At 38.8% G+C, this 24029-nt stretch overlaps 1 long non-coding RNA gene across 1 annotated transcript in view; it reads right to left on the bottom strand.

The window, feature by feature from the left end:
* The window catches only part of LOC138165143 (uncharacterized), a 131265-nt gene extending 112087 nt beyond the window's left edge, over positions 1-19178 (bottom strand). Inside the window, exon 1 of the long non-coding RNA XR_011169275.1 lies at positions 19072-19178. This is a non-coding gene — a long non-coding RNA (uncharacterized lncRNA). The remainder of the gene's footprint in view (positions 1-19071) is intronic.
* Positions 19179-24029: the final 4851 nt, after the last annotated feature.

Genomic DNA, 24029 nt, shown 5'->3' with positions numbered 1-24029 from the left:
AAGATCTCCAAGAGGTTTACCTGACGCCTGTTTTGATACAATGCTTCCTTGTTGTGTGTGAATCTTTTCTTTTCTTTTCCCCACTCCTTATTGTCTTGGGAGAGAAATGTGTTCATAGAATGAGTTGAACAGTGCTCAGGGAGAAAAATAGATGCCTGGAGTTTTTAATCAAAATGGAGCCCCAGCAGAATTTGAATTCACAAACCTACTAAAGAGAAACAATTTATCCACCAGAATACACAGTCATTAGGTAAAAACTAAAGATGTTTATTTAATTAGCAATTGGAAGAATTCCATATTGTTTATGATTGCAATAGAAACATACTGAAAAAGTCAAAGCAAAATTAATAAGCTGTCTCATGTAAAAGTTGGTTTATTAATTTTAAAATGGCTTGAGAAAAGTCTGCAGAGCTCTTTTTTGTAGAGAAAGATTTACATACTGGAGAAAAGAGTCCTGTAAATTATGGGTTTAAACCAGATTTTTCTTTTTCATAACCTCAAAACATGAAGCAGAAAATCTGATCTTCCTTTGATTCTCAATAATAATAGTGAGAAGAACTGACACTGGTAAAGCACTTTTTTGCATTATCTCATTAAATCTCCATGAAATCCCTCTTGAAGTAGGCACCACATGTAATATTATTCCCATTTTATAAATGAGGAAACTGACCCTCAGAGAGGCTAGGTGACTTTCCTGTAGTCACAGACCTAGAAAATGTTAGAGACAGAGTTTGAACCTAAGTCCTAAATTACATAAGTTCCCAAATAAAGACTGAATAATCCTCCGCACCATGCCACATGTTACAAAAGTCAAGAAATGTGTTTGACATTAAAATAATCATACTTCAGTGTGCTGAGAACTTACCTGTTTTAAATTTCATGTATCACATGATTAAATCTAATCATTTAAATCGTATGACTAGCTTTGGGAAAATGGATTAAATTATTATGTTGTTGTTCAGTCATGTTTGGGTCTTTGGGACCTCATGGACTGTAGCATGCCTGATCGTTCTATCCTTCACCATCTACTGATGTCTGTCAAAGCTCATGGTTTTTTTCTTCCATGACACCATTTATCTATCTCCACCTCTTCTTTCCCCTTTTTCTTTTTACTTTCATTTGCCCCCCAACATCAGTCTTTCCCAACCAGTCCTGTCTTTTCAGTATGTGTCCAAAGTATGTAAGCTTCATCTTCAGCATTTGATTTTCCAGTGAATAGTATGAATTAATTTATTTAAGAATTGAGTGATTTCATCCACTCACTGTCAAAGGGACTCTCGAAAGTCTTCTCCAGCACCATAATTTGAAGACATGAATCCTTGGGCACTCAGTTTTTCATATATTTCAACTCACAACCATACATTGCTACTAGAAAAAATCATAACTTTGACTATATGGACTGGTGCCGGACCTTTTGTTTTGTTCTTTTGAGTCTTCTGTCCAGATTGGCCATAGCTTTCCTGACAAGGAGCAGGCATCTTTTAATTACATGGCTGCTGTCACCATCTGTAGTGATCTTTGAGACCAAGAATATCTTTCCAATTCTTCTCCCTCCATTTGCCAGGAAGTGGTGGGACCAGTTGCCAAGATCTTAGGTTCCTTTGCTTGTTTTAATGTTAAACTTCAAGTCAGCTTTTACTATCATAGGTATGCTTAATATCCTAGTTTAATGTAACAATGTTTTGTTTGATGAAAATTTTCAAATATGCGTTAAAATACTGATATTTCAAAGCCAACCATGTAAAGCAATTGAATGCAGCAAGGGAAGATATACTGCATATGTCTGAAGAGTAAAAAAAAAGTTCTAAGATTCAGAGTGTAAACAGCGATATGTATGTATGTGTGTATAGATATGCATGATATATATGTATATGTATACATATATGTATGAGATGTATATATGCATGATATACGTATACATATACGTATGATATGTATGTGAGTATATATGCATGATGTATATATGTATACATCTATGTATGTGTATATATGCTTGATATTTATATATGTGTTTATGATATGTATGTGTTCATGATATGTATATACACATATATGATATGTATGTGTGTCTATATGCATGATATTTATGTATATGTGTGATATGTATTGTGTATATATGCATGGTATGTATGTGTATACATATCTGTATGATATGTATGTGTATATATACATGATCTGTATGTATATGTATACATATATGTGTGATATGCAAATAGGACAGTTATTTTTGCTCAGGACTGCAATTTCTTTTTGCATTCATATCACGTTGTTAATTCAAACTGACTTTTAGTCCACTAAGGGCCCCAGATTCTTTTCAAACAAATTTCTATAAAGTCACACATTTTCCATACTATATTTTCAGAGTTGTTATTGTTTTAACAAAGCATAGAACTTAATATTTATCTCTAATAAAACTGATTGTTGTATGTGACTTCATTCCAGCCTCTAACTTTTTGGATCACCATTATGTGGTGCATGTTAGTTAACTCTCCCTACTTTTTTTTTCATTCACAAACTTAAGAAGCATGAGATAGATGACTATCAAAGTCATTGATAAAAATATTGAAGAGTGTCAAGGACAGATCTCTGGGACACTGCATTAGGAACTTACCTATGACTTTACTTTGATCTCTCAATTAGGAAGATCTCTTGTAATATTCCTCTAATACCTCTAAATCTACCCAATTGTATTTTAATCAAACTCAAATCTTTCTACTGTTAGCACAAGGTTATTATGAAAGAAGTTGGTTCAATGGTCCTGTTACCATACAGATCTACAATCTCTTTCAATGGTGTTCTCTTCTCTTACCAATCTGGCAATCTAATTTAAAACCAAAACAAACACAAACAATGAAATGAGTTAATCTACAATAACCCATGTTATGGACCCTTACCAAACAATTAGACATGTCTATTTCCAGAAGTGTATTTCCCTTTGAAATCAATTCTTTCATTTACCCCAGAATTGAACTCAAAATCAATAGTTTGAAGGATCCAAATATGGCTTCTCCCTCTATCAGAAATGTGGGACATTAGCTTGTCTCCAGATATATATTCAAAGATCACTGGCCAGGGTCCAGCAATCCTGCCAATGAGTTACTTTACTCCCTTGTGTTCTAAGTCCAGGGTGAACAGAATGAATTCATCGAGGGTAGCCTGTTACTCTCTCACAATTTCATTATAGCTTTTAGTTCAATTTAGTTCAATATTTTCATTTTATCATCTCCACTGCCAAGACTTTCTCTGTTTCAAAGGGAAAACAGAACTAATATGAGTTTATTAGTTGACCCTTCTCTCAACTGCATATTATTATCATACCATCTATCCCAGGAAGGGGTGCTATCTATATTTTTATTACTTTTCCCCAATATTACTTTGTTCAGAAACTGCAAAGTTTTTTCATTGAGGTTTTCATCATTATGAACTTCAGATCATTCTATATTTGTGACTTCCTCATAATTTATCTGTGAGGTTATGGAACACTTAAAAACAATCCTATCCACTTCTTCAGATAATGCAGCTGTCACCTCCTCGACAGTCCGGTTCTCACCTCCTTACAGGTCCACAGCTACTGAAGCTGCAAGAGGTAAGGAAAAGTTCTCTCCACCAAAGTCCTTGGCATTGTCAAATAGTTCAAAGCTAGAAACCTCTCTGGTTTAACATATGCAAATGAAATTAAAGAAGATATATTGGCATTCTTAGTCATTCCCTCCTAAGGCTCCCTCTAGTTTGAACAGGGAATAAAACACTGGACCTGGAGTCAGGAAGACCTGAGTTCAAAGCCATTCTTCAATATTTGACCCACTGTGGGATCCTAGACAGAGACTTAACTGCTATCTGCCTTAGTTTCCTCATCTATGAATTTGGTATAATATTAATTCCTGTTACTTGAAGTTGTTGTAAGGATTAAATGAAATAATAATTATCCAAAAAAAAAAAAAACACTTAGTATAGTCCTTGGGTCACAGTGGATACTTAATGAAGGCTTGTTCCATTTTGCTCCCTCGCCCTTAAAGGCCAAAGGGTACTCTCATATGACTTGCAGCTGAAACCTTCCATCGGTGTTAGTTACTTTACTTCATTGGTCACTTTAGTTATGTCCAAATCTTCATACCACATTTGGAGTTTTCTTTGCACAGATTTTGAAGGCTTTTTTCATTTCCTTCTCCAGCTCATTTTACAGATGAGGAACTGAAGCAAACAGGGTTAAGTGACTTGCCCAGTGTAACACAGCTAGGAAGTGTCTGAGGCTGGATTTGAACTTGGGTATTGCTGACTCAAGGTCTAGGGTTCTATCTGCTGGGCCACCTTCCCGTCATGGAGTGTGATCTCCCAAACAGCATGGTCTTTTTGGCTTTTCTCTTTTCTTATCCAATGCATAGCGCACAGGAAATCGATCTCACATGCCTTTTTTTCTTTCCTTAATTGCCTGTATATTTATTTCTTCATTCCCCACTTTTACTTCCATCCATTTCTCTTTTTTTAATTAAATTGTATGTTTATTTTTGTTTACATCATTCATTTCCACAAAATTTTGTGTTATGAACTTTCTCCCCATCTTTCCCCTAACCACCACCCCAAAATAGCGATCCCACTGTATACCCCTCCCCCAATCTGCTCTCTCCTATATCCTCTCCCATTCCCCCTCCAACTTTCCAGTAGGGCAAGGGGGATCTCTATACCCCAGTGCTTTTATATCTTATTTCCCAGATGCATGTATAAAATAACAAAAATTTTTTTAAACATTTGATTTTAGAACTTTGAATTCTAGATTCTTTCCCTTCCTCCCTCATCACCCACACTTACTGGGAAGATAAGAAACTCAATATAGGTTGTACACATGTAGCTATGCAAAACATCTCCATAGTGGATATATTGAGAAAGACTGACCATATTTCCCTCCATAATATCCTGCTCCCCACTTGTTCTATTCTCTACTTTGACCCTGTCCCTTTACAAACATGTGTGCTTCCAAATTCCCTCCCCCCCAACCTGCCCTGCCCTCCATCATCCCCTCTCTTATCCCCTTCCCCCTACTCTCCTATAGGGTGAGATATCCTATTTAGTGTATATGTCATTCCCTCCCTAATCCAAATTCAATGAGAGTAAAGTTGACCCATTCCCTTTTGCCTCCCTGTTCTTCCCCTTCATTGTAACAGTTTTACCTGAGCTCTTCTATATGGGATAATTTACCTTATTCTGTATCTCCCCAACTCCTCCTATTATATTCCTCTCTTACCTCTCAGTTTCACATGTAAGTATCATTTCTTCCCATTAAACTGGTCCTGTGATCTCTGTCTATGTATGCCTATACACATACAAACACACACTCACAAATGTGTTCATATGCCCATATACCCTACTTTGTACAAATATGCATGTATGTATACATATATATTTACATATATTTATATTCCCTTCAACTATTCTCATAATGAGAAAATAATGAGTTATGTAAGTTAAAACTATCATTTTCCAGGTAGGAATATAAATAATTTGACTTTGATAAGTTCCTTATGATTTCTTTTCCCTGTTTACCTTCTCCTGCTTCTCTTGATTCTTGTATCTGAATGTCAAATTTTCTGTTCAGCTCTGGTTTTTTTAAACAAGAATGCTTGGAAGTTCTCTATTTCATTGAATGACCATATTTACCCCTGAAAAATGATACTCAGTTTTGCTGGGTAGGTGATTTTTAGTTTTAATTCCAGCTCCTTTTACTTCCAGAATATCATACTGCAAGCCTTTAAATCCCTCAGTGTAGAAGCTGCCATATTCTGTGTTATCCTGATTGTGTTTCCACAATATTCAAATTGTTTATTCTTGACAACTTGTAATATTTTCTCCTTGATCTGGGAACTCTGGGACTTGACTATAATATTCCTAGGAGTTTTCTTTTTGAGATATTTTTCAGGAGGTGCCTGGAAGATTCTTTCAACCTCTATTTTGCCCTCTGGTTCTAAAACATCAGGGAAATCTTCCTTGAGAATTTCTTGAAGGATGATTTATAGGTTCTTTTTTTGATCATGGCTTTCAGGTACTCCAATAATTTTTAAATTATCTCTCCTGGATCTATTTTCAGGTCAGTGGTTTTTCCAATGAGATGTTTCACAATGCCTTCTATTTTTTTCATTTGTTTGGATTTATTTAATAGTATCTTGATTCCTCATAAAGTCACTAGCTTCCATTTTATCCAATCTAATTATGAAGCAATTATTCTCTTCAGCGAGCTTTTGAGATTTTTTTTCTGGAAAATTTAGCTTTTTAAGGCATTCTTCTCATTGGCTTTTTTAAGCTTCTTTTGCCATTTGAGTTAGTCTGTTTTATAAGGTGTGGTTTTCTTCAGTCAGGTTGTTGACTCTTCATGGTTTTTTTTTTTTTTTTTGCATCACTCTCATTCCTTTTCCCAATTTTTTCCTCCACTTCTCTTATTTTGTTTTCAAAATCCTTTTAAAGCTGCTTTATGGCTTGGAACCAGTTCATATTTTTATTGGAAGCTTTGGTGCAGGAGTTCTGACTTCACTGGTTTCCTCTTGTTCAAGTTTTGATCTTTTTTTGCCCCCTAAAAAGGAATCCAAAGTTGGATTGCTGTTATTGCTTTGCTCCCTTTGCTTGCTCATGCTGCCACTCAGTTTTTTAACTTTTGAGTCTTTTGCCACAGTAGAACTCTGCTTCCAGAGAGCTTTGCCCAAATGGCTGAGATTTTTACAGCTGCTGGAGCTATTAGTTGGCTGCCCTCTATGAAGCCTCCACTGACTCTGGCACCTGGTCACCCACCCCAGGACCTACACCCTAGACAGTAATACAGATCCAAGCAGGTTAAAGCTAGAGTGATTAACCCTCAGAATGGTTGCTTGGTCCCCCTACAATCTGTAGGCCAGGAGCTCTGAAGCAGCCTTGTAGTGGCAGCTGCACAGCTGCTGTGCCTCAGCCACTTCTCACTTGGCGGGTGGGGGGGAGCAGAGGCCAGACTGCTCTCTTGAACCCCCTGTCCCCAAAGTCCACTGATCTCTCCTTTCTCTTTGGCATTTATGGATTGACAGATCTGGAAAATGCCACAGCTACTGGTGATCCACTCTCCAGAATTCCCTCCAGCCATGGCTGATTGGGCCACCTTGGGGCTAAAATCATGGGCCCACCCAGGGCTGGGCTCTGCTTCCAGTGCACTGCAATGGACCATTCTTGCCAACCTGCTGGGCTGTCTTCATTTGGAGGTTTGTTACTTTCTGTCATTTTGTGGGTTGTGTAGCTCTAAAGTTTGGTTAGAGTAATTGTTATAGATATTTGAGGTGGTTATAGGGGAATCCAGGGAGTTTTCCTGCTTCTCCACCACCATCTTGGCTCCTTCCCCCATGTCTTTTATTTATAAGTTGGTTGCTTATGTGCTTTTACATTGACCTCTTTGGATATTTTTTCTATTTTCTTTCTTAAATAATTATAATTGCCATGAGAATTTCTATAATACATATATATATATATATAATATAAGAACTATATGTCTAATATAGATAGATATAGATATAGTTATAGATATATGAATGGATTGATGGATGGATGGATGGATGGGTGGGTGGGTGGGTGGGTGGATCGATGCATGGATGGATGGATAGATGGGTGAATTGGTGGATGGATTGATAGATGGATGGATGGGTGGTGGGTGGATTGATGGATGGATGGGTGGGTGGGTGGATACTACAGATTCCTCTGTAGCCAAGACTAAGAATGATTTAGATAAGTGGGAAAAGTAAAAATTGAACAAAAATATTGATATAAATTAATAGGAGAGAATCCCTCAATGCACAGAACTTTTTAAATGACATGTACAGAAGACAGAAGCAAGAGTAGGTAAAGGAAGATGTTTTCCAAAAGTCACTTAACCCTGTTTGTGTTGGTTTCTTCATCTGTAAAATGATCTGTAGAAAGAAATGCAAAACACTCTGGTAATCTTTGCCAAGAAAACCTCCAATCAGGTCATGAAGAGTTGGAAACAACTGACACAATTGAACAACAACATCAACATTCTAAAGACAGAAACATACAATGAGAAGAACTTGGAAGCAGCCAACAGGCCGGCTGCGAGGAGCCATCAGTACCATTTTCATGTCATCATCAAGGACTCCAATGGGTGGCTTGATGGCTCTGTCTTTTCTCCTGTGCTGTTAAGTATTTCTATCACTGGGTTGGATACAGCTTTATATTACATCCTTATCGAATCTAGATGACACAAGACTAGAAGAATAGTGAACCAGCTGAACTGGAGAGAGAGCGCAGTGAGGGAGAGCGCGGTGAGATCTGGAGCCTAGAATTATAGGGCAAATCCAATAAAGCATGATAGAATATGAGGACAATTTAAATGTCAGAGTTGTATTTAAAAATCAATTTCAGAGATAGAAGCTTGGTGAGGCATGACTAGATAACAGTTTTGCTGGAAACCCTCTGGGAATTCTAGTGGACTGTTCATTCACCATGATCCAACAGCATGGCATGGCAACTTAAAACACAGTGGGACCTTAGCCTGCATAAAAGGAACTACTCTGTCCATAATAGGTAAAGTGGAAAAAAATAGGAAAAATCACCTTTTACTTGACCTTGGCTGAACAAGATCTAAGCTAGATTTTAGGAAGAATATTGATAAACTGGAGAGAATGGCACAGAAAGTGACACATATGACGAAAGAAGCTGAGATCATATTTCCTGAAGATATGCTAAATGAATTAAGTGACACTTAGTTTAGAACTTCTTTGTACCCTTGCCCAAAAAAAGGTTAGAGGGGCCATAATTCTTTTCTTCAAGTATCAGAAGAGCTTTTATGTGGAAAAAGGACTTAATATACACACATATATAACTATATACAATTATACATGTGTTAACATGTATAATACATGCACACATACTAGAAGGTATGTATAAAACTAAGAACTAAGCACTGAACAGGGGTGAGGAAACTGCAACCTTGAAGACACATGTGGTTTTGAGGTTGCAGGTTTCCCACCCCTCACCCAGGTATTTCAGAAAGGCATAGTTTATCTTTAAATTAGGAAGGAAAAAACATCCTTAAAAATAGAGATAATAATTCTAATAATACCTAATTATTATTACTAAAGATCTCCAAAATTGCAATGGACTGCCTCATGAAGTGGCAAGTGTCCTCTATCAGAGTTCTTCAAACACAGGCTTCACACCAATCAGGTTGAGGAGAAAACATTGTTGTTCAGGAACATGTTGTACTAGATGACCACTTCAGTCCATTATGATGCTTAAATTCTGTGATTCTTTGAATTCATGATATACTGTTAAAGCCTAGGATGGACTTCTATCTCCAAACTATTTGAAATATGCTTTTCTCAAGTAAAGAATTTATTTGGTGCACCCCTCACTTCTTTCATGTCAGTCCAAAGATAGAATGGTCTCTTCACCCTTGTAACTTTAGGAAACAATCATTTTGATTTCCTCATTCCCCAGCTGCACTCCTGTGTATCTCCACCATGCTCTCTGGAATCACATTAACCCAGTCATGATTACATGAACCTGAAGTTCATACTTCCTTAGTACCTTCTTCTCCCTTGGATGAAAAACACTGGATGGTGGAGGGAGAGCAGCAGAGTAAGCTTCTCCCAGATGCCCCATTTAACTAGGGCTTCTAGGGAAGCCATCTCTTTTTTTTTCCCCACCCATCTGCACTGTGCTGGACTTCATCATACTCTCCCACCCTTTCAGCTTCTTTTAATGTATGGTTTTCCTCCATTAAGCCATGAGCTCCTTTAGGGCAAGGACTGTTTTCCCCCTTTGACTGACTTGTTTTCTTTCTTATTGTTTACAAAAAGTCACATCAGTGAAATGGCTTGCTTCCACACTAAATAGCTTCATTCAAGTCTTTATCCTACTTTGGCCACACAAAGAGTGGCTCAGTTCTGTGCAACACAGTTTGGAGGGTGGATGGCACACTAAAACTTGGGCAAAAGAAGGCAAAAAATATTGTGAAATGACATGAAATTATGACATGGGAAAATGATTGGGAGGACATGGGATTGTTCATCTAGGATGACAGGACATTGAGTAGCACCAAAAAAGTTGGGTACAAATATTACAAAGGCACCTATAGATAGTAGGAAGAGTTATATTATTTGTTACTTCAGAAGGCAGACCTATAAACACTGGGTGGGGATTAGAGACATATTTCAACTCCACTTAAGAAATTCCCGAACATTAGAGCTATCCCGAAATGGAACAGGTTCCTGCATGTGTCTCCTGCTTCTGGAAGTATTCATTGACAAACGGCCAATTCTAAGGGCTGTCATGCTATGAGTATGTTAATAGTCTCCTAATTTGTCTTCTTTCCATCACTACCCCATGATTTCTTTCCCTTTCATAGGGTACTGCCAGATAATTCTTGCTTAAGCAAAGCCCTGAAAACATCATGCTCCTACTCAAAAAACTTGAGTTGATCTCACTCTCCAGCCAGAACACCTGGAAAACTACTTTCCCTGTTAGTGAAGGTATCCTATGATGTGGTCTCGATGGACATTTTTTGCCAAGATCCCAGAATATGCTACCCATCAACTTGGAACATTCACTTTTTTCAATTTAATTTATTTTAAACTTAAATATTGAAGTAAGCTTAATAATAAGTCCATAATAATAAGAAGAAACATTATAAATTTAAATAGAAAATAATAAAAGAAAAGAGGCATTGTCATGTGCATAGCAGAAAATGAGAGGATTCAAAATATACAGCAAGAAATTTCCATTTCAAGAAAGACTATATAGTAAGTACTACTGAATGTGTTCAGAGTTGTTCATCCTTTCTTTGCTTCCTTATAAGTTTTCTTTTGTTTTCTGCTGTCTGCTCCTCACTTTGATCACCCTCCCCATTCTTCCCCCTCCCCAAAGGCTACAATTAGACACTGATATATCTATATCTACATATGTCTTTCTATACATATATGTATATATCACTCATATATATACATATCATATATAGTGTGTGCATATTTGTATACATACACATTTAAACACACGTATATACATATGCACACATGTATTTAGATATCTATAATCATATTCACATATATATTCATATCCTTTCCATGCATCTATGCAAGACCATACTATACTTGCTTGTCCCCTGTTCCTCTGAGGGTAGATAACATCTTCCTTCATAAGTCCAAGTCTTCCCACAGCAATATTCCAACCTTATATTCTCTAGTAATTTTAAATAGTCTAAAGCAATATTGATTAGTATGGTTGACATATAGTGTAGTTTCCCTGTTTTTATCTTTAGATTGTCTGTTTTAGCTGTATCTTTGTCTGGGATCATGATTACTGACTTCTGCTTTTTTCCTTAATAATTACTACTACTGATCTTTATTTTATGTTTCTGTATATCTCTTCTTTCTGATCCCCCCTGACTCCTCTACTGCTACCTTGTCCTCCTTTTACTTAACTCATCCCCCTCCAAAGATCCTTCACATATCCTTTCGCCTCCTGATGTTTCCTTCTCCATCAATCTAGACTTCCTTTTATACACTGCCTTTATCCTATTCCCTCACCCTCTTTTTCCTTTATAAATTTAGAAGATGTTCATTCCTTTCTAAATGTATCTATTGTTCTCTCTTTAAACAAGATCTGATGTTCAAAGGGCTCCCTCTAAAAAGCTCTTCACCCTCACTATTCCTATTTGTTTTTTTTTTTAATTTAGAAGAATTTGGAGAAAGTAGTTTCAGTGAAATGATAATGTTGGAAGCCAGATTGTAAGGGGTTCAGAAGATAATGAGAGGAGAGAAAATAGAGGTACCAATTGCAGGCTGCCTTTTTGAGGAATTTAGTTTAAAAAGTTCAGAAGAGAAATAAGACTACAGTAGGGTGGCAGAATCAGAGTAGGGGAGACATGGCATGCTTGTAGGCAGTAGGAAGTGAGCCAAGAAAGACAGAGAGAGAGAGAGAGAGAGAGAGAGAGAGAGAGAGAGAGAGAGAGAGAGAGAGAGAGAGAGAGAGAGAGGGAGGGAGGGAGGGAGGGAGGGAGACAGAATAAGTGAAATGGTGGGGAAGATAGAACAAGCAATCTGTTGAAGTAGATGGGATGCAATAGGATCACTTGAACAGATGGAGAGGCCAGCTATGGCAAGGACTAAGGTTATCTCATCATGTGAAATAAGGTAAAGTATGCTAAAGTGTCAGAAAGTATCTGAGTGATAGGAGATGAGCAAGAGAGGATTTCATTGGGAATGGCCTCGGTCTTTTATTTTTTTCTGTAAAATATATGGCAGGGTTTCCACTGAGAGATTGGGGGTGGGGAAGGGAGAGCCAAAGGAAGTTTCAGGAGGGGAACAGTGAGCTTCTTTGGAGATTGGGATAGTGAGTTGATAAGGGAGGTATACTAGAATTTCCTAGAAATAAATTGAGGGCTCAGTTGAGGTTATATAACATAAAACTGCAGTGAACCCAGTCAGAAGGGTTGTGTTATTTTTTTTCCCCTTCACGCAACGTCACATGTGGAAGGATGATGGCAAAGAATGGTGGGAGTGATACAAGCCTGATGTTTCACTAGGTGTAATTGCTGATATAATAAGGGAGCTAGTGATTTAAGAGGAGAGGACAGTGTAGAGTTAAATTGGTTCACCAAGGAGTCAAAATGGGGAGAAGAGGAGAGAGTGGCTAGGGCAAGTGAGATGACTTGGGAGAGGATTAAGTTATCAGGGCTTTGGAGGCAATACTGCAAACGAAGTGTAGGTTTATGTAAGAGAAATCAGAGGAATTGTTGAAAGATAAATAGATTGTGATCAGAAAATGGTATTTCCAAATTCTTGAAGGTGGAGGTGGTATATTTGTGGATGATGGCAAGATTGAGGGTATGGCCATCTGTGTATGTGGCTAAGTGGAATAGAGAATTAGCTCATGGGAGAAAAGTAAGTTGAACTGGCTGATTAGGGCAATTGAGGAAGACTCTTATCTATCCATCTATCTGTTTGGCATCTATCTATCTATGTGCATCCTTGCTGAAATCTCCTAGTTTGAAGGAAAGAATTGGGGAGGAAAGAAAAAAAATTAAGGCAGGTAAATGAATCATCGAAGAAGGAAAGGGAAGTATGTGGTGGTTTGTAGACAAAGGCTACCAGAATTTTGATAGTGTTACCTCAAAGGAAAAGAAATTACTGGGTGGGAAAAAAATTAGGGGCAGAGCAGCTAGGTGGCACAGTGAATAGACCACCAGCCCTGGAGTCAGGAGGTTGTGAGTTCAAATCCAACTTCAGACACTTAACACTTATTAGCCATGTGACCTTGAGCAAGTCACTGTTAAGTTGGGGTTACTCAATTGCCATGCCTCCCCCCCTCCAAAAATCCAAAAAAAAGAGGTTACTGGGTGAAGAAAGAAAGCAGAGAACCTGAAAGTGGCCATGGAGAATAACAACACCCACACCTCAACCATGAGCTATGGAGAATGAGTTAAAGTGTAGCCAATACTAAAAAGGAGAACCAGGTAGCCTGTGTTATCAGGGAAAAGTCAGGCTTCAGTAAGAGCTAGTAAATGGAAGGAGTGGGAGAGGAATAGCCTAAGATGAAGGGAGGTTGTTGCCTATGGAGCAGGGATTCCAGAGGACATAGGGGAAGTTTTGGGTGGAACAGTATGAAACTTTGGGGAAATGAGGAGTTAAGTGGTAGTGGGTGTGGAGGAGGGTTTGAATAATGATCTACAAGAGTTCAGATTTCCCCAGATGGGAAGAGCATGAGAAGGCATGAGAATGTTCCTCATTGAGAGGAGGGTGACATTCCTCTACCCTCCAAAGATAGGCACAGCTGGAGATGGGAGCCCTGAAGAATAAGGGGGGTTTGTTCTTCTGGACACTGGAGCTTCTTTACATACCAGTTGGGAAATTGGTCTGTCAGCAGGAGGTAGAAGATGCCTTGTACTGATCCGCATAGAAGTGGCTGCCCTGGTTCAGTTGGAAGATGCCTAGCCTATCCCCGAGCAGCCTTTCCTCAGGGAATACAATGTGTTGAGAGATGGAGAATTCAGGGTACTAATTGAACCAATAGTAGATTTTCCCTCTTGCATCACTGCACTGATACTAATACCCCCACAACTTTCTATTTCAGTGATGAAAACATATAAACTACCTGTATGGTAACTAAATTTGCCTTCTCTTTTTAAAGCCATTGGGTGCAATGAAGATGCAGTTTGAGGCAAAGGTTATTAGCCTGATAATTGCAAAGCTTATGGGAAGCAGAAAAATGTTGATCAGGATATTAAAATAATTTCCACTAAAACTGATGAGTATGTCAAAGGGAGACTTCTTAGAGGTCTGAATATGCCTTGGTGCAATAAAGTTTAAAAGGAAAAATAAAGATCAGCCTTCTCCCGAAACTCTTTCTTTCTTTGACTGATGGGGAAACATGATTTTAAAGACTTGCTTTTTGGCCAATGCACTTAGAAATGGGAAATTAATGGACTTGGAAAGCAAATATTTTCCTTGTACAGTGCACGTTTATGGAGTTTATTTATTTACTCCACATCGGCCATGGGTATATTAAAACCTCTAGGTACTACTCAGTATTCTTTTGTAACTACCATCCTATGATAAATTTCACCTCAAATCCAGAACAGTCAAAAAAAGCAAGAAATAGAAAACTGAATGAAACATATTTTACCCACACTACAGAGCCATTGGAAAGTACATTGATGCCAACATTATAGCCTGAGATATTAAACATGCTCACCCCTTTTTGATCACAGTCCGTAAATGATACAAAACATAGTGAGAAAGTTAACAGAATACAAATTCTCTTATTCCATTTCCTTTCTTAACTAGAGATTTCCAGGTCACTCTGCTTTTCATACCCTTTGGAAAGGTTATCAATAATAAAGGAACATATGTGGGCTTATAACAGTTGATTATAGAAGAAAGATCTGTCGCTGTTTTGATGAAGGGTACTATAGATTTATGAAGAATTCATGCCATGGTACTTCTGTGTCTGACTTTAGAATTACATGAAGATGTACTCTTTTTTGTTCCAATAATCCATAACTCAAAACCTGGGAATAAATAGTGGTATTCAAAATTTCCCAACCTGATTCACCAATATCTGGGTGGCCCGGACTTTGTAGGCAGCCAGAAATAATGAGAAGATCAGAATAATAGTTACAACTCTCAAAGGTACTAGTGACAGGACAATGGAAAAGTCATTTAATCACCAATGCAAGATCAGAACAGATGATAGCAAAATGAAGGAGGGTCAGGAAATATGCATCAGAACAGGAGAGGACAAAGACTTGTTGTGAAATGGACAGGCAGAGAGAAATGACCCCAAGCCAAGTCAATTCTGAGCATTAGTTTATTAAGCTGACGAGTGACAGTCTCCCAAGGAAACCTTAGGAGAACTGCCCTGACCATAGGGAATATTTAAAGTCAAAAACCCGCAAAAATAGGTGTGGGAAATAAAGTTAATCTTCTGGGAACTAAAGTTAGTCTGACAATGGTAGATAAGCACATCCGTTGTAGCCAGGCCTTGGTCTGGACAGTTGTATAGTCCTTGCCCTGATTTATTGTGGGACCTAGATGTCCAGGATCATTCTGACATCTTATCAGGAACTATGGCTAGGTCTGTTTCTCACAAGAGAGGGCCTCCTGGCTAAGCACGTACGAGTTCAGGAGGAATTCAGTAATTTTCCAAACTTGTTACATACAGGGGCTTAATATATGAGGCCATGGGCATTTCAACCCAAACCTTAAGGGGGCAGCCCCTCAGGAAGAGGGGCCAATTGAGGAAGATGCCTCCCACTAAAGGGAAAAACCCATCTGGGGAGACCTCTCCCCCTTTAGGAAGATACCCACTGGCTAGGAGAGGTTAGGGATTCTTATGGAGTAAAACCAGTTGTGAGCTGAGAGATGAGGTAACCAGGGAGACTCAGGCATTATCTATTCCATTGTTCATCCTCAGGGGGAGGTGCTGAGGCACCCCCAGTTAGCTTCAGTATTTCATTGACTAGTCTACTTGAATCTCATTGTCTCCTAAAGTGGCTTTAAGTGGTACTTGAGATAATGGGCTTCTCATCGACCAGTCTGTTTGAATCTCATCACTTTCCTGGGGAGTATACAGGATATTCTGGAGGATCAGCATCTCTGATATGAAGGCTCCTGAACTCTTATCAAGGCTGCTCTTCTACCTCTTCAGTACGCCAATGACCCAGCTTTCACTTATGGCTCCCAGAAGTTGTCCTTTGCAAAGTGACCACACCCCAGTCAACTGTTCTGGCAAATGGGCTAAAGCAAGTGGATGGTAACCAGTAGTGCATAAGGCCATCAGTGAGTTAAGGCTTTCTCTGCTCCAAGCATGTTAAGTCTTCTGGCAGAATGGGTAGATGAGAACCATTCGTTTCAATGTCCACGAAGAAGCAAGGTGGCTGAAGCAGGTGCTGCAGAGCTGTTCAAACTTGGTTAAACACTGAAGATGCCAAATTCAAGATGCAAATTCATCCCCTGTGTCCTGAGCCATTCCCAGTCATCCTGACTTCGCTCTTGCCACTGGACTTTGATGACCGAGGAAGAGAGAGTAAGGGTGAATATTTTGTGCAACTGTGCCTCAGTCAAATCTAATGCATGCACAAATCAAGAATCAACTATACTACTGTGACTAGTACCACCACCACCACTACTACTACTACTACTATGGCTAGTACTACTACTACTATTACAACTACTACTACTATGGCTAGTACTACTACTACTACTACGACTACAACTATGACCACAACTCATATATTTACTAAAATGTAAACTATCTATAAGCAAAGTCTGACTGAGATAAAATAAAGCAGGCTAAGCCGTCCCTATTTTAGGAGACTATGACATTCATAGGACATTAGTGACCTATAAAGAGATTTGCAGACTGCTTAAGTCCCTAATTTTTGCTGTTGTTTCTAATGTTAACTGTTTTCTAGACACATCTCCTTTATTCTATATTGCATGCATACATGTAAACATGCAATAATTGTATGCACACATGTGTATATGTATGTGTATCCAGCACACATAGAGCTACACACATGCATGTAGATAAGCTCATCGCCATATGTGTGAACAACCTTGCATGTATACCCATGCGTGTATATATAAATTATGTACATAAGTATGTGTACTTACACATATGTGTATGCATTTACACCCATGCATGTGTCTGGGTGCATGGAAACATGTTTATATGCATGTTCAAGCTGCATATGTATGCATATGTGGAATTATAAAGTATTTACATGTGACTACCTAGAGAGATGGAAGATAGATAATAGGTAGACAGACAGACAGATGGTGACTGCACCTGTGGTTTCACTGGGACAGAAAAGTCCCAGGTGACCAAATACCCTGCACTGATGCAGATGACACATCCTCTCCAGTTCTCAGTCTAGAACAGTATCTGAGGCACTGAGGCCTCATTGGACATCCTACAGCTAGAATGTGTCAGACACGACCTGAAGCGTTCCTAGCTCTCAGGCCATGCACTAACACCAGCTTTGACTGTCAAAACACACTTGATATCACTTAGCTTAATGTCACCTTTGAATCTCACAGCCATACAACTTTCTCTTGGCCCAAGTTCTTGATCAGAATAGTAAGAAGTAGAGGCTGAATGAAAGAAAGATCCTGGTAGCCTTCCACTAGTGATGGTCCATGTTGCCAATTGCTTCCTTTCTTCATCAAGGGACCCAATCGATTAATTCAGAATCCTCCTAAAGATCCTGATTGCCCAGCCCATCTTGAGGAACACCCTCTCCTCCACCTTTCAGTCAAACAAAGTGGTTACATTGTTAGAAGGATAGACTGGAAGCCAAAAAGACATTATCCAATACTGAATTTGACATTTCCTGATTGTATGGCCATGAACAAGTAACTTCATTTTCTTGAACCTCAGTTTTCCTCATCTTTAAAATGTTGCTATCATTTGTAATACAAGGTTTTTGTGAGACTCAGGTAAGAATCTATATGCCAAGTATTTTGTAAGTTATTATTGCACAAATGCCATGTGATATTATTTTCTAGGATGGGAGAGATTTTGTCAGATACCCCAGGAAACTCAGGCACACTATGTCTGTTACTGTTATCATTCTGTTAACACTTGCCACAAAAAGAAATACTATTAGTTCGGCATGACTTCTTCTTGATGAGCCCATACTGACTCAGTGACTGCTACTTTTCTCTCTAAAACCTTACAAACTAGACCATTTATAATACTTTCCAGAATTTTCCAAAGAATCAAAGTCAATATTAATAACTTAAAATTTGAAGACTACTCCATTTGTATTTTTAAAGTACACTTGCCCTTCTCCAGGCCTGTGGTATAACTCATCCTGTCCATTCCTCCCTCCCCCCAAAAAATCATCAAGATCTTTCCAGATTTCAGTGTGTAAATGTTCTTCATCCTGTGACTTGGAAGTCATTAGGGACATTTGGCACTCTCTCACTCTCCCCTAGTTTATAGTTAGGTCCAATTCTCTGTAACTATTTTTATGTACCTGGCAGTTCAAAGATTGTTTTCAGTCAAAACCAAAGAAGCAAGTAAAGGGTGTGTGTCTCTGTTTTCTCTCTGCCATCTGCTAGTCTTATGCCTTCCACCCTTCTTTTCCTCTATAGAGCTTTCTAAAAACCTTTTTTCCCCCTTACCATTTGTAGCAGCAAGCACCCCAAGCGTCCTCAGGGTTTGCAGCTACCACAGGTTCTTGGATCTGCTTTGCTAAAGGAAAGCAACTCAAAATGGGTTAACAAGCTTACTTTAATCAGTCAGACATATATCATTTACCTTGTTCAGGAGAAAAGGTCAGCACCCTGAACCTCAAAGTATACAGGCATAATTATCAAGACAGAAACATCAAGTAGACAGATTTCCAAACTGTCCAACCATTACATCCATACCCAGTCAACATCTGGGTTTCCACATTCTGGGTTTTTCAAAGCCGGGGGACTCTCAACAACGGCTTCCCAGAATTCAGATCAAATCACAGAACATTTCTCAAAGTGAGTCCCAAAAACAAAGCTACACATCAGGGCTTATATAGCCTTCTCCTGGCTCAGAGAATGTAACAACCTTATTGACTCACTGGCCAATCAAGAAGTATCTACTGAAAAACAAGCCTCCCCCACCCCAGGCTTCAGGTGCACATTAGCCTAGGGGCAGGGAAGATCTTCAAAATTTACATTCTTATTACACCATTGAAGACCAACCTTTCATTTTGAGCTGGGTTCATTAGAGGTCAGTGCACATGAGTTGACCTTCTCATTGGACTATCCCACTCTGTTTCATTAACCCTTAGTTCCTGACATGGTAACTGCACATACTTTGTGATTTTGCTCTATCTCTGAGCCCTTCCAATGTGAGTAATCCCCTCAGTGGTGCAGATGGCACTATTGCAATTCCCTTTTATCTGATGTGAATTTTGTGGATATTGTATTTTCAATTGTTCACAAATGCTTCGCCCAACATTGTAGAGACGTTCCTCCTCATGGCATGATGTGGCATTGCTGCGAATGGAGAACCTCGGTTAGCACTGATATAACTCAGTGCTCAGCCATGCCACTCTCTGATTTCATCATTTACCCTGATTATCCTGTGCAGCTTCAATTTGGAAATAACTTACAATCTCCTCACTGCCCCCACATGCATCTCCACTGCATTTTAAGCAACCCCCAACTCAAATCCCTGGGGAACTGACATTCTATTATTCAGAGTCACATAAAATTACACAAAAAAACATGATATTGTTTAAAAAAAGATGAACTGTCATTCCAGGGAGAACCTTGGCCCATGAAAAGTACTGACCATTTTCAAGAAAGATACTCAGAATATACTCCTACACTTGATCAACTCTGGGTCCAGCTTAGTGACTCTTAAAGACATATTTGCTAATAAACCAAGATTGGTGGTTGTCTGTTAAACTACATAGCTATTATGATAAGAAGTACCATCCAGGGGATGGAGACAAGATGGAAGTTTAGAAGTAGGAAAAATCTGTATGGCCCCTCCATAACCACCTCAGATACCCATAAAAATGACACTAAACAAACTTTAGAGCTGCAGAACCCACAAAGTGACAGAGAGAAACAGAACTCCTGCTGAAGACAGCCCAGCATGCTGGCAAGAAGGGTCCATCACAGCATGCTGGGAGCTGAGTCCAGCCCCATGTGAGTCTGTGGTTTTAGCCTCAGGGTGGTCATGACCAGGCCTAGCTGGAGAGACTTCTGGCAAATAGATCACCAAAAGTTGTGATGGTTTCCAGATTTATCAATGCATAAATGACAAAGACAGAGTGAGACTTTCGTGTGGAATTTGTGGGTACAGGAGGTCTGGGAGTACATTACAGCCTCTGCCCCTACAGGGAAAAGCAGGTGAGGTGCTGTGGCCACTGCTGTATGGCTGCTTCAGATCTCCTGGCCTGCAGATTGTAGGGGGACCAAGCAACCATTCTGAGAGGTAATCACACTTGCTTTAACCTGCTTGGTTCTGGATCACTGTATAGGGTAGAGGTACTGGGGGGGGGGGTGACCAGGTGCCAGAGCCAGTGGAGGCTTCTGAGAGAACACCCAACTAATAGCTCTTGCAGCTGTGAAAAACCCAGCAATTTTGGACAAAGCTATCCTCTCTGGAAGCAAAATTATACGGGCTAAAATTTCAAAAGTCAAATAACTGAGTGGCAACATAAACAAGCAAAGGAAGCAAGCAAGCACAGCAATCTGACTTTGGATTCCTTTTTGGGGGACAAAAAGGATCAAAATGTGGAAAAGGAGAAAGAAAATGAAGTCAGAACTCCTGCACCAAAAGCTTCCAAGAAAAATTGAACTGGTTAAAGGCCATAGAGGAGTTTAAGAAGGATTTTCAAAACAAAATAAAAGAAGTGGAGGGAAAATTGGGAAGAGAAATGATAATGATGAAAAAAATCATGAAAAGAGAGTCAACAACCTGATTGAAGAAAATAACACCTTAAAAAATAGACTAGCTTAAATGGCAAAAGAGGCTCAAAAAGGCAATGAAGAGAAGAAAGACTTAAAAAGCTTAATTTGCCAGATGGAAAAACAATCTCGAAAGCTCATTGAAGAGAAGCACTCCTTCAGAAGTAGATTGGAGCAAATGGAAGCTAGTGACTTTATGAGAAATCAAGATACTATTAAACAGATCCAAACAAATGAAAGAACAAAAAGTAACGTGAAATATCTTACTGGAAAAACCACTGACCTGGAATTGCACACCTGAAAGCTATCATCAAGAAAAGAACCTAGAAATCATCCTTCAAGAAATTCTCAAGGAAAATTTCCCTGACTTTTTTTAGAAGCAGAGAGCAAAAAAAGGAGATTGAAAGGATCCACCCATCACCTCTTGAAAAAGATCCCAAAAAGACAACTCCTAGGAATATTATATCCAGGTTGCAGAATTCCCAGATCAAGTTGAAAAAATTATAAACAGACAAGAAGAAACAATTTGAATATTTTGGAAATTCAATCAGGATAACACAGGATCTGTCAACTTCTACACAAGTATCAAAGCGCTTGGAATATAATATTCTCAGACATCAAAGGAGCTGGGATTAAAACCAAAAATCACCTACCCAGCAAAATTAAGTATCATGTTTCAAGGGAAAAATATGGCTATTCAATGAAATAGTGGATTTTCAAGCATTCTTGATGGAAAAACCAGAATTGAATAGAAAATTTGACATTCAGATACAAGAAGCAAGAGAAGCATGAGAAGGTAAACAGGGAAAAAAATCATAAGGCACTTATCAAAGTTGAAATATTTACATTTCTACATGGAAAAATGATAACTGTAACTTATGAAACTTTTCTCAGTATGAGGATATTTGAAGGAACTATAAATGTGTGTGTATATATATATATATGTATATATATATATATATATTTATATAGGAGGGTATATGGGTGTATGAATACATATGTGAGTGTTTGTATATATGCATACAGGCATATGTAGACAGAGAGCACAGAACCAATTGAATAGGAAGGGATGATACTAAAAAGGTGAAGTTGAGACATGAGAGAGGAATATAATGAGAGAAGTTGCGGAGATACAGAATGGGATAAATTATCTCATATAAAATAGGCAAGGGAAAACTGTTACAATGGAGGGGAAGAACAGGAAGGCAAATGGGAATGAGTCAACCTTACTTTCACTTAATTTGACTTAGGGAGGGAATGACAAGAAGTCTCTAAAATAAAGTTAGGTATAGCTCATGCCTAGTGTCTCTCCTAAAAGAAATTCACAGGCTCCTTTTCAGGGGAAAAAAAAAGAACTAATACTCAATACCCCAAGTAGCATCATATATAAGCCAGTGATCTCTTTCGTTCAATATAAATAAAATTAAAATATGAAACACTTATTAATATGCATTGAAAATCAGTCAAAACAAACCATGACCCAATACATTTATTATGCTCCTTTAGGAGGTGAAGGTAATGGGTGAATTGGGGGACTAATGAAGAGACAGTTTTCATTCTCTGCAGATCTGTACTGACCAATAAGCAGCTCAAGACCCTTGTCTTCTGGCCACTCAGCTGTGTGTGATTCATCCTTGAGAGATGGATCTAGTTGGATGAAGCAGATACCAAAGTTGGAAAGGTCCATCTGTCATAGTTTTTTTTAAGGCCTTTTGTTCAGGGAAAGGAAACAGAAAAGCGAAGAGGCAATTGGAGACCTCAGGTCCTGTCTCAGATTGACTTAGACAAGTCCATGTTCCTTCAGGTACAGTCACCATTGTTTGCAAAGAAATCTCCCTCTCCTCTCCTCCCCACCCTCCCATATTTCTGAAAGTTTAAGGGAGAGTTGTATGTCCCAACAAAGAGTCATCTTGACAGAGAAGTCTTCCCTTCTTGCTGTTACTCTTCCTGATTTAATAATTAACCTTTTAGACCTTCCTCCCCATTCCCTTTTCCCATAACAGGCCATAAGGCATGCACTAACAGCTTCTGGTCATGCAGATCCTTTGACAAGGAACCAGAGCACATGTGCCCACCAAAAATTATCATGGCTTATGTGTCTATTTTGATACATATTCCATAATATTGTCCCTCACTACATATACATAGCCTTGTTTGAGGCTTACAACAATCTCAAAGGGTAATTGCTCCATTTAACAGGAGAGGAAACTGAGTCACAGAGAAGAAGCCACAAAGAGGGGGAAAAGACTTAGCCAGCTTTACTCAGCTAATAAGTATTATAGTCAGGACTTGAACCCAGGTCTTCTGACTCTAAATCCAGGGTTCTAGGTCCTCCACCATAGTAGCTTCTAACATTGTATATAAGGCTGTTCTATATAAAAAGTCATGAAGCAAAAAAGAGTTTGGACTAGTGCATACATAAAGAGGTTTTCACCATTAACAAGAGTATCAGTAAAATGCTGGAATTCATGTATACACATGAATGAGCTCCTGACATCATTTCAAGAACCCAGCTCTTATGGCGGGAAGAGATACAAGCAAAGCAAACACTAGGGGCTCTGAAAAAAAAAAACAATCTAAAGATGATGATGAGTCTTGACCATATGGGCAGTAAGCCTGGGCCAGTCAATGGCCAGAGAACAAGGAAGGCTATCAACTGACCAATGGGCTACCCCAGTTGTCAACCCATCTCTAAGTCCTGTGGGAAGTGGGGTGGCATTGGAGGGAAGCAACCAGAGTGACAAGCTTCCAAGAGGAGAAAATGAGATTACTCTAAATTCTTGTCTTGTAAATAAACATTATCTAGCTTAAAACAAAATAGTGTCTATATTATGCAAAGGAGCAACCAGTAATGACAGCTCCTTCTTTCTCCCTACGGACATCTTGACTCGAAATATCCTTCAGAGTGGAAAAGTATTTGCTTTAGAGTTGGAAAAGAGGTAAGAGGCCATCTAGCACAGCAATCTCATTTTAGAGATAGGGAAGCTGGGACTTGGAGAGATTAAGTGACTTGTCCAAGATCACATCGGTAGGAAGCAACACACGCAAGATTGAGATTCTTCTCCTTATAAATATTTTTTCCCTATCCATGACTACCAC

Source organism: Petaurus breviceps, unplaced genomic scaffold, assembly GCF_028583685.1.
Source record: "Petaurus breviceps papuanus isolate PSGF00001 unplaced genomic scaffold, PetGlider_PUasm1.0 208, whole genome shotgun sequence".
NCBI lineage: Eukaryota > Metazoa > Chordata > Mammalia > Diprotodontia > Petauridae > Petaurus > Petaurus breviceps.
Note: the sequence above shows the minus strand (reverse complement) of the source record. Positions and strands in the feature narration are given on the sequence as shown.